At 46.2% G+C, this 12,243-nt stretch overlaps 1 long non-coding RNA gene across 1 annotated transcript; it reads left to right on the top strand.

Annotated features, from left to right (window-relative positions):
- The first annotated feature begins 4,117 nt into the window (after positions 1-4,117).
- LOC139032345 (uncharacterized) lies at positions 4,118-10,762 on the top strand. The gene is made up of 3 exons (XR_011484849.1): positions 4,118-4,437; positions 6,218-6,374; positions 10,475-10,762. It is a non-coding gene; the product is annotated as an uncharacterized lncRNA (long non-coding RNA).
- The last annotated feature ends 1,481 nt before the right edge of the window (positions 10,763-12,243 follow it).

The following is a 12,243-nucleotide window of genomic DNA, read 5'->3' as shown; positions in this document are numbered from 1 at the left end:
TCTTGACTACCACACGGCACCGGGGCTGGAATAAGCTTCTAGAGGTCATCCGAGCCAGCCCTCTGCCTCCTTCGGGTGAAAAAGGATGGCCCTCTGACACTCGCAGCGCGTGGGCTCCTAGAGCTGTGGCTTCTCCATGGCTCCTGGTGCAGCCCAGGTCAAGTCCAAGTGTTGCAGCCTGGCATCCGGATCCCCGGCGATCTGGGGCCATACCTTGATGTCGTTCAGTCACCAAGTCGTGTGCAACTGCTTTGCAACCCCACGAACTGTAGCCTGTCAGGCTCCTCTGTCCGTGGGATTTCCCAGGTAAGAATATTGGAGTGGGTTACCAATCCCTTCTCCAAGGGGTCTTGGTCTTCCTGACCAGGGATTGAATCCACGTCCTCCGCATTGCAGGCAGACTCTTTACCACTGGGCCATGTGGGGAGGCTTCCACGCTGTCTAATCGCCTCCTAGCCTCCAGCAGAAATGCCACTGCAGCCGCACCGCGCTCCCCACCCTTCCTGACCTCTGCCCATTCGCCCAGACTCTAACTCCCGCTTGGGATGACTTCCCTCCAGATCTTCAGCAATTTGATAAGACTCGGAGTAAATTCCCACGCCCTGTAGGTCTTCTCCACGTCACAGGGCTTTGTCATGTGCATTCATATTAATGGGTTTTTTTACATTATTTTTTACTGGAATATAGTTGATTTACAATGTTGGTTAGTTTCAGGTGTAAAGAAAACTGAATCAGTTATACATATACATGTATCCACACTTTTTCAGATTCTATTCCCATATAGGTCACTGCAGAGAACTGAATAGAGTTCCCTGGGCTATACAGTAGGTCCTTATAAGTCACCTATTTTATATACAGTAGCGTGCATAAGTCAACTCCAATATCTCAGTTTATCCATCCCCCCCGCCATTTTCTGCCTTGGTAACCATACGTTTGTTCTCTATATCTATGACTCCATTTCTGTTTTGTTCGTAGGTTCATTTCTACCATTTTCTTCTTTTTTAGATTTCACATATAAGCGGTATCATGAGATATGTGTCTTTGTCTGACTTACTCCACTCAGTATGTCAGTCTCTAGGTCCATCTGTGAGGTTGCAAATGGCATTATTTAGTTATTTTTAAAGTTTCTTTCTTTACTGGCTGCGCCGGCTTCCTCCAGCTGCAGTGAGTGGGGTTGTCTCTCCAGCTGCGGTGTGCTTCTCATTGCAGTGGCTTCTCTTGTTGCAAAGGACAGGCTCTAGGGCGCATGGGCTTCCGTAGCTGCTGCTCATGGGCTCAGCTGTGCGGCGGCATGTGGACTCCTCCTGGACCAGGGATCAAACCCCCGTCGCCAGCATTGGCAGATGGATTTCTAACTGCTCACCACCAGGGAAGTCCTATTTCATTCTTTTTTATGCCTTAGTAATACACCATTGTATGTTTGTACCACGTCTTTATCCACTAATGGACATTCAAGTTATTTCCATGCCCTGGCTATTACAATGGGGGTGTGTCTTTTATTTGCTCAGTGTTTGTAATCCCATCACTTCTTGGTGACTTAAGTCAGAGTTCTGACCTATAGGTTTCTATTTCTTGTACACTAAATGTATAAGATCCTTCGGTGCAGAGTGGGCCTCCCTTCCTGATCAGCCTCCATATAAAACATGCTTCACTTCACCTTTGCACAATGCTATTTGCTCCACCATGAAAGCTCTTTCCCTTCTCAGCTTGAGAAATTCCTTACCCATCAAGACAGAAAATAACTAATACTGCAGGGTTATCACATGACAAGTACTAAATGAGGTTGGGTTTGGTATGTATGATCTCAGTTAATCTTTACCAAACCCCAAGATACAGCTAGCATTATGCCCAGCCTATAGATGATAATACTAAGGCTCAAAAAGTTTAACTTCATTCATATATTTATTTCTTCATTCAATCAACAGGTGTTTATTGCACATCTACAGTGTTCCAGGCATTCTCCTGGAAGGTGAGGAAAGTACGGCTGAATTTTAAAAATTTGGCCCCTGCTTTCTTGAAGCATATTATGAGATAATAGTAATGTGACAGACTCTCCCATTAGCATCACATCAAAACAAGGTATCATGAATACAGTGAGTGTTAACGAGAAGAAGCATAGAACTTGTAGATTTCATCTAGCCTGAAAGTGAACGTCGCTCAGTTGTGTCCAACTCTTTGTGACCCCATGGACAATACAGTCCATGGAATTCTCCAGGCCAGAATACTGGAATGGGTAGCTGTTCCCTTCTCCAGGGTATCTTCCCAACCCAGGGATCGAACCCAGGTCGCCCATATTGCAGGCGAATACTTTACCAGCTGAGCCACAGGGAAGCCCTAGCTTGGGTGAAAGGAAACAACTCTCTGAGAGCAACAATTCCAGAGAGGAGAATGACAAGTAACATCTTTACTTTCGGCAAGAAGTTGGGGTAAGTTACTTACTGAAAGTACAAAACTCATGCTATTGGAGGCACTAGAATTCTGGTGTCTTTCTCTCTAACAATAACACCCAGATGGCCTCATTTTGACTTACATGCATGTGTGGAAAGTTGCTTCAGTTGTGTCCAACTCTGTTCGAATCTATGGACGGCAGCCTGCCAGGCTTCTCTGTCCATGGGAATTCTCCAGGCAAGAATACTGCAATGGGTTGCTGAACCTCCTCAGCAGTTTTCATGAATTTTTACTAGGGAACTAATAGCGACATTTTTTCAGACAAGGCAGCTAATATAAAAAATGTAAGTCATCTACAAATGAGCTCATGATAGCCCCTTCCCACCAGTAAAGAACATAGCTTGAGTCCATCCTTAAAAGCCTAAAATGTTGATTAAAATACCTTTATAAAGAGGAAAAATACAGCTAATATTAAAAAATCTTGTTTTATTAATCCCCAAAGGGAGGATTTTATTAATTCCTTCAGAATCCAATAAAAGTGTATTTTTTAATCAACTTTGTTTTCCAACTCCTGCCTGAGTGTTAGATCATAGTAAAATAGCTCACATTTCTTGAGTCTCTTTCAGACCTGGGTCAGGAGAGTGGAGGACAGACACAGAAGACCTCTTAGACAGGCCAACTAGATCAGACAAACAGGTAAGATGCTGAGCCCTATCAATGTGATATGAGAAAATGGCACTTAGCAAGGTAATCTTTGTCAATTTTATTCCCATACAAATAGGAACCATTTGTACATGACAGTACCTGGCACACAGTAGGCCCTCAATAGATATTTATTAAATAAGTACACAAGAGAAGAATTGTGTTTTATAGACACAGTAAGAAGGTTGGATTTAACTCAAAAATATGTATATATCTAAGAGCTTTAAACAGGAGAGTAACATGGTCTGACTTGCCTTGTAGGTTTGTGGGGTTTTTTTTTTTTTTTGGTGTGGTTTTTTTTTTTTTTTTTTGGTTAAATCACCTCAATTTACTGTTAGGAGACAGGATACAGGAGTGGGGAGAGGAAGGAAATAGGATATCAATTAGAGGCCATTATCTAGTAGGACAAAAACGGCCTGGACCAGAGGCTAGCAGTGGAGATGCGAAGGAGAGGATGGATTCAGGATGCAGCTGGGACCTAGAGCTCATGACCGCAGACCCCAGCCTTCTTAGCACCAGGGACCGGTTTCATGGAAGACAATTTTTCCACTGACTGAAATGGAGGTAGGATGGTTTCAGGATGATTCAAGTGCATTATATGTATTGTATACTTTTTTTTTCTATTATTATTATTATTACATCAGCTCTTCCCCAGATCATCAGGCATTAGATCCCAGGGTTTGGGGATCCCTGGTTCTCAGGAAATGCTCATGGATTGCATATGAGAGATGAAGGAAAGAAGGGGATTACAATGACCTCTCAGCAGTTTGTTTGAGCATCTGAGTGGATGATTTTGACACTTACTGAGATGGGAGCTGTACAAGGAGGATTGGGTTCAGGGAGGGCAGAAGTCAAAGATTCTGTTTTGGACTCGTTAACGGTAAGATGTCTCCTGACATCCTGGGAGGGATAGCAGACAGTGGGTGGGTGGGTGGGTGAGGAGCTAAGAAAGATGCTACGTGGCCAGCGTGAGGGCTGGAGGCGGAGAGGCTGGGTGGCCCATTGGAAGCCTTGGATTTAGGGTAAGTCTTGCTTTTACACCACAATATTAAATCCATGCCTCAGCCAAACTAAAATCATACAGTTCTCAGAAACAGACAAATTGTGAATATGAAATCCACAAACACCAAGGAGACCACATATCAGTGCTTGCGTTTCCAGAAGAATGTCAAAGAAGACCAAGTGGACGCCCCCTCTTCCTCATGGGCCTCCTCCAAAGCACCTGAGCCCTCTCCCACACCCAGCAAGTTCTAGGTGAGAGGGGCTGGTACCCACACATGGCTAAAGTCCACTTCGGAAACTGCACGTTTAATCAGATGCATGGCTTCATCGCTTGGGCTTAATGAGGTAAACTAGACCTCCGGTAATATTGCCTGTATAATTGACATGGTTCTCTGGGAAACATTACGCTTTATAATGAAAATACTGTATATAATTAGAATCTAATAGGAAGAAAATAGTAATTAGCTAGAATTAACTGAACAGACGCAATCAGGCAAATAAAGGTTATCCTCAGGAGAGGACCCTTCAGAGTTCAAATGCACGTCCTATAATTGTAGAGAAGCCCCAGTAATTAAGGGTAATTTTTCCCTGCATCATGGTAGAAGAGGTTTTTTTTTCCTTTTTTTTTTTTCTTGCTGAGTGGCAGAATGGGTCTGGCCAAGACTCAAAAGGGATCAGGAAGGTCATACACACAGGTTCATGGGGAAAAGGAGACAGCAAGACAAAGCCTATGAACCCAAAGCCTAAAAGTCCAGGTGTGAACTCCAGGTCCAGCTCTGTCATTAACCACCTGTGTGACTCTAAGTGAGTCACTCCCCCCTCTCTGATAATAACAGTGCTACCGAGTACTGAGAATCTACGTACTATGAGCTGAGCTGAGCGTTTCCTATATGTCATCCCATATAACCTTTGGTTTCCTAAACACTGGGCAACACCCTCTCTTTCTCACTGTTTTAAAGCACAGATTTTTCTTTCCATCCACTTAAACCAAGCAGTGAGAAAGTGAATACTGGTAATGGCAATAATAACAACTCTCTCCAGGATTGTCATGAGGACCAATTAAAATGATGCCCCTTTACCAGCTTAAGAAGGAAGGAAACCAGCCTTTATGGGTCACTTGTTCACACCAAGAATTTTCCAAGAGCCTAGACCTAGAGCTATCAGACCCTCAGTGATTTGTTCTGTTGTCCAAAGGCCATTTACGGGAGAGAGCAAGCAAGAACAGTGTCTTCTAGGGATGGGTAAAGACGTCTCTCTCTGGGCTTCCCCCAACCTGCCTCCTCTTGAAAGTGGTGGGTGTTTCTACTGCAATAAACCTATATTTACTGTGTAGCTTGTCCATCTGTCCCAGGATGGGTGACTTCCACAGTCCAAATACAGGTAAAAAGTTCCAAGTGCAGCTGAACCTTTAGAGAATCTGATTTTGCTTTCGTTTCCTCCCCAAACCTTTCTGTTTGTCTTTGCATTCGATCTGGAGGGGACAGGAGTCAGGGGGTGGCAGGCCTGACCTCCCATTCTGGGCTACAGGAGCCGTGCAGGATTGGCTGTGCCTAGATCATGGGCTGGAGAAGGAAATGGCAACCCACCCCAGTGTTCTTGCCTGGAGAATCCCAAGGACAGAGGAGCCTGCTGGGCTGCTGTCTATATGGTCGCATAGAGTCAGACACGACTGAAGCAACTTAGCATGCATGCATGCATTGGAGAAGGACATGGCAACCCACTCCAGTGTTCTTGCCTGGAGAATCCCAAGGACAGAGGAGCCTGCTGGGCTGCTGTCTATACGGTCGCATAGAGTCAGACACGACTGAAGCAACTTAGCATGCATGCATGCATTGGAGAAGGACATGGCAACCCACTCCAGTGTTCTTGCCTGGAGAATCCCAGGGACGGGGGAGCCTGCTGGGCTGCCATCTATGGGGTCGCACAGAGTCAGACACGACTGAAGTGACTTAGCAGCAGCAGCAGCAGCAGATGGGCAGGTAGGGGGGTGGTGGAGGTGAGGCTGGGAAGGTGGACTTGGAACATGGAACAGGTGAGATCCAAGCTGCCAGACAATTTCAGTGATCTTCCCCCTTACCGAATATCAAGTTCCACCTGAAGTTTGAAACGCTCTCTCCCTTGGCAGACAGAGGCTTTCCTGGTGGCTCAGACAGCAAAGAATCTGCCTGTGATGCAAGAGACCCAGGTTCAATCCCTGGGTCGGGAAGATCTCCCTGGAGAAAGTGGAATGTCTTTCCACTCCAGAATTCTTGTCTGGAGAATTCCATGGACAGAGGAACCTGGTGGGTTATGGTCCAAGGGGTTGCAAAGAGTCCAACACAACTGAGGGACTAACACACTCTTTTGGGGACATAGGAACCTAGCCTTAAGAGGCCTGCTTATCAATCTGTATGTTGAGACTTGTGCTCAAAGCATGTCTACCTCCCGAGCTATACCATCCCGTAGCCCGTCTCCCCACCTACATCAATACTATTCGATACTAAAAATACCGCACGAGAGTGGAGAAAGGTTGAGAGGGACCCATAAGGGCCATTAGCTGCAGAAGGAACAGACGGACAGATGGCCATGGGACCTCAGTCTCTAGTTATCACCCAACTGATGAATATGTAAAGCATGTTATTTGTTAAATGCCTACTGCCTGCAAGGCTTTCTGTGAGAAGCTAGGGAAACTTGACAGAGAGGTTAGACATATTCCTTCCATTAGAAGAACTTGCCACACAGCAAGAGAGAGGAGATTTGTATCAGATAATTCTAATATGAGGTGAGAGGAAATAAGATGATTCGATTGCATGCTGTCAAGCACTATGGGTATGCAAAGGAGAGTGAGAGAATTCTTTGGCAAGATTATTTAAAATAAACTTCCTGGAAGAGGTGGCCTTGACGTTGAGGCTTGACTCCCAGGTAGGATTTGAAAAGGCAGAGATAGAAGGAAGTCCTTCCTGGTGGAGGAGACATAACAGGCAAGGTCTACAGGGTGATATGTTACGAGGCAAGCGTGGGGAGAAACAGGAAACCACAAAGCCACTAGCTCTGGGTGAAGAAGCATTCTGAAAAAAACAAACACAAGCCATATCTTGAGGGATTTCTATGTCAAATAATCAAGGTCAACTTTGCCCTGCATTTTGAGAAAGCATTTGAGCATGTGCATGACTCCAGCGTAGCAGCATCCTAGTGCAGCTGACCACAGCAGCTTCCCTAGAGGAAGGGAAGGCCGGAAACGAGGGTCCTTGGCCGAGTCTCCTCCTTGGAGCAAGTCTCCTACCCGTGCTGAGCGACAGGCTGGGTGATGGGAGGTGACATCACAGGATGGTTTTTGCAGATCACACTGTGCCTCTGCCCTCTTTTCTCTGCCTGAAGCAGAAACTGAGGCAGCGCTGATCACAGGTGGAACCCCCTTGTCTGGGCCTCATGCGTCTATTATTAAAGTCACTTATCGCCTAATTGGACTTCCCAGGTGGCTCAGTGGGAAAGAATCAATCTGCCAATGCAGGAGACGCAGGTTCAATCCCTGGGTCAGGAAGAGGCCCTGGATAAGGAAATGACAACCCACTCCAATATTCTTGCCTGGGATAATCCCATGGACAGAGGAGCCTGGCAGGCTACAGTCCATGGGGTTACAAAGAGTCAGACAGACCTTGGCAACTAAACAACAAGAATGCCTAATTACTCAACCAGCCACAGGCCTTCGGAGAGCTCCTTGGTTTCGAGCAATCAGATTCGTCAGACATTTCCAAAAAGCACACAACTCTGTGGAGGTCTCGGAATAGCTATGTCAGTGGCCCTAATGGAACATGATTTCCTGTAAAGGAAAACTAATTTAATATTTTCAGCTATTGTGTAACCAAGTGCCTGCGAGCACGAGAAGACCGCGCAGGGCCCCTGAGCGGGGCCTACGTCATGCGACGAAGCGGGCCCGGGGCGGCTGATGACGGACAGACGCGGGTGGTGTCAGGCGACAGCGTGTGTGCTCTGAGTCTGGCTAGATCGGAGCTCAAGTCCCAGGGAAGCTGCTTAGCAGCTGTGAGGCTTTCGCCAAGCTACCTAACATCTCTGAACCATGATGGGTTTCCGTCAGCAGCCAAATGAGAACTCCAAATCCTTTGGTTGTTGTGAAGATTAAATAGAAAAACTCATGGGAACTGTATAGCATCGTGTCCGGCACTTAAAAACACTCAGTAAGGAACGTCCCCCGTGGCTCAGTCATGAAGGATCCACCTCCAAGTGCAGGGGACACAGGTTTGATACCCAGTCTGGGGAGCTCCTCCTTGCCATGGTGCAGCTAAGTCCACACTCCACAACTACTGAGCCCGAGCGCTAGAGCCCGTACTCTGCAACCGAGGAAGCCGCAGCCAGAGAAGCGCATGTACTGCAACTGGAGTCGCCCCCACCAGCCACCACTGGAGAAGGCCGGCTTGCAGCAACGGAGACCCGGCACAGCTATAAAGACAAATAAATAAATTTACAGAGCGCTCGATTACAGCTACTGCTATCATGGTCAGAGTCAGACACAACTTACTTTTCTCCTTTCCCCTCCCGGGAAGAAGGGTGAGGTCAGGGCGCCAATCACAAACCCTCTGGAGTAAACAACACACGACAACAAGCTGTGATGGCTAGTTTTATGCGTCAGCTTGGCTGGGATGCTGAGACAGTTGATGAGACATTGTTTTCAGGTGTGCCTGTGATGGTGTTTCTGAGACTAACATCTGAATGGCTAGACTGAGCAAACATGCCCCAGAGCAGGTGGGCATCATCCAATCTGTTGAGGGCCTGAAGAGAAAACAGAAGGCCAAGCAAGGGTGAATTTGTTCTCTACTTGAGCTGGATGTGCGTCTTCTCCTGCATTCCAGCATTGGTACTCCTGGTCCTCAGGCCTTTGGACTCCAACTGGGCCTTACACTGTGGACTTCCTTGGGTCTCGGGCCTTAGGGTTTGGACTGGAACAATGTCACCGACTTTCCTGGGGCTTCAGCTTGCAGACAACAAATTCTTAAGCTCAGCTTCCATAACTGCATGAGCCACTCTCTCATAAACGTTCTTTCTATATAGCTGAACACATCCTATTGGTTCTCTTTTTGTGGAGAATGCTCATGCACAGAGCTCTCCTACAGACATCCATTCCTGACACCCACTGCAGCACGCTTCCTCAGCTTGAATGTCTTCCCAGCCAAATTTGATCTCCTCCAAGGGGAGGAGCCACAGCCAGCCATCTGACTCCATGTTGAATCCCTAAATCGAGATCAGTGAATGCCTGGCACCTAGAAAACACTCACATATTGTTGGAAGAGCAAACATTATCTCTTGCCTGGCCCCTGGCTTGCAGAAGCCCCCTTATTCTCTACACAATGTCATAGCTGCCTCCTCCAGGTTACCCTCCTTACTGTAGTTGAAGTATATTTCTGGAACTTGGACCCTGCGACACTCGTCTGTTTACAAGGCACAGCAGGATTCCCACATGTAGCCAGGATCAGGAAGGGCACCAGAAAGACCTGTCAGAGGGTCCTCTGACTAATGGCCCCAGACTCCCTTCCAGCCCAACCAGGGTGGAAAGCACTGAGTGACTGTTCTGAAATAGCTTAGGAGGAGGAAGACCTGACTCTCGGAGAACTTGAAAGGCACGACTGCACCCAGTGGAGAGTCCTAATCAGAGCTGATACCTAAACCTGCACTCATTTATTTATTCGCAAACATGCAGTTCTTACTATGTGCCAGGCATGGCACTTGGACTCAGGTGATGACTCCGGCTAAAATACTTCCTGTTTCTGAACTAACGGTGGTGGTTTCTGACCCTGGGCTGAGAATACCAGCAACATGCCCTGAGACGCTGATGCTTCCAAGGCAACAATTGACCAGTGGTGATTATTTTTGTTTTGTCCAAGCCTTTAACTAAACAAAAAAATTATTGAGTGTTTGTGTTCAAAGTAATCAGACTGTTTTATTTACCAGCCACCATTATACAAGATAGATTTGTTGTCTCCAGTTTACAGAAGATAAAGCACTTGAAAGAGGGGAGGTAATCTGCACAGCTCTTAGGGAGTTAAGTTGAAATCTCACCCCATGTCTGTCTTTACCCTTCCAATATAGCATGTCATTTCTGCCTTTATTCATTGATCCATGGATTTTATCAAATCCCACAAACATTTGTTGAGCACATTCTCATGCCAGACACCAAGTGAATGAATACACGGAATAAACCTTCTTCTGTAAAAAAGTCATATTGTAAAGATTTGGGGCTTTGAGGGCCAGGGTGTCTTTGTAACAATTAACCTCCCATGGTAACATAAAAGCAAGTGCTGACAATATATGTTCCAATAAAACTTTATTTTTAAAAATGTGGAAGACTGGATTTGACCCACGAGTCCTAATTTGTTAACCTCTGTTCTAGAGGAAAGGAACCTGCGGTTAAGATAGAGAAGGAGATGCTCCAGGTCATCCAGCTGAGCAGCGGAAACCCAGACTTCCAGCCGCATCTGTCGGACTCCCCCGCCCTCTTTCTATCCCACTGCCTTCCAGGAAACCCAAGGGACTCATTCTCTCATTGTTTGGGCTCCCTCAATCCTCTAAGCCTTATCTGTTCCCATTAAGGCAAGCTTACTGTGCTCGAGACGAGTTACTGCTTTTCACAACTCTCTCCCAAGAACATAAAAATAAATCAATCTTTCTGTCTTAACAAGTTGATAATCATTGTGAAATATTTAATGTGCACAGTTCCATCTTTGATCGTCAAGCTTCAGTCTGAAAATCATTCCTCATTCTTTCCTCGCTCAAACGTGATGCCCTGCGTTTTTCTTTGCTCTTCTCTTTTTTTCCCCCTGATAATGTCTTCATTCCTCTCCATTTGCTGTCTCTTCTCTCTCTCTCTCTAAAGTTCAGTTATATCTTGGATAATAGGTGGTCTCTTTCTGCTCCTCTGGCTGTTTTTTTTTTTTCTGTTTGTTTTTGCCTTTTCTTATCACTTTGCATCCTCATATTTACTTTGTGAAAGATCGTGAAACTCTCTGTTCTCAGAAGACAGCTGTCTAATCCATCTCCTTTCTTCCAGGTGAGACTTCATTCGTTTATTTACTCACTCATTCCATAAATGCAGATTGAGAATCACCAGGCATGGGGGATACAGTGGTGCACAAAATAGACATGGTCCCAGCTCTCTCAGAGGGGGAGAGACCTCAGTGTAGTGGGAGAGATATCAGTGTAGTGGGAGAGATCAAAATTACAAAATACACAGTCTCAGTTTGCTGTGATGAGCAAAGCAGTAACAGAGAGACTCTAATTTATCCCATGGGTGGTGTTCATTGGTGGTTTAGTTACTAAGTCGTGTCTGACTCTTGACCTCATAGACTGTAGCCCTCCAGGCTTATCTGTCCATGGGATTTTCCAGGCAAGAATACTGGAGTGGGTTGCCAATTCTTTCCCCAGGAGATCTTCCCAAGCCAGAAATCAAAACCGGGTCCCCTGCATTGCAGGCAGATTCTTTACCAACTGAGCCACCAGGGGAGCCTTGAGCAGAGACAAAATAAAGCCTTGTAATGATATAGAAGTGAACATAGATGGGAGGTTGGATGGGCGCTCCCAGCAGAAGGGACAGGGAGGGGAAATGCTGTTCACCCTAAACTACCTCCTACCTACTGCTTAAAGCTCTATACTAGAGCAACTATACTCTCCATTTCAGATGTTCGGTTAACAGTCTCTCAGGTTAGAGATGCTACTTCTGGCTTTACATTATAACACCCTTTAGGATAAGAGAATTAACTGCATTTGAACTAGGAGAGCTGTTAGATATCATCTGAAATAACCTCTTTGCTTTACAAACGGATGAGCTGGTGCCTAGAGAAGGGGGAGACTTGCCTAAGGCCAAAGGAGACTCCAGCCTGAGCCCCCGCCTCCCAGTCTGGGGCTCTTTCCCCAGCCTCAAAGTTAAATTCCATTACTGCAGAGCTTCTTAAAGATGGTGTGAGCATCTCCTGTTGAATGGCTGTAGCATCAATAATAAAAGCCACCTTTTGTTAAGACGTGTCTATATTCCAGGCACAGTTAAACACTGTACACGCGTTAGCTTTCTAGAATCATCGCAGTACCCCAGGGGTACAGAGTTTGATCCTGGCCCCTCGTTTCCCCCTGCCCCCTCTCAGCTGGTTGAGCCCTCTAACCCACTGG

This window comes from Odocoileus virginianus, chromosome 31 (genome assembly GCF_023699985.2).
Source record: "Odocoileus virginianus isolate 20LAN1187 ecotype Illinois chromosome 31, Ovbor_1.2, whole genome shotgun sequence".
In the NCBI taxonomy this organism is placed as follows: domain Eukaryota; kingdom Metazoa; phylum Chordata; class Mammalia; order Artiodactyla; family Cervidae; genus Odocoileus; species Odocoileus virginianus.
The sequence above is the reverse complement of the archived record's forward strand: the minus strand, read 5'-3'. Positions and strand labels throughout refer to the sequence as shown.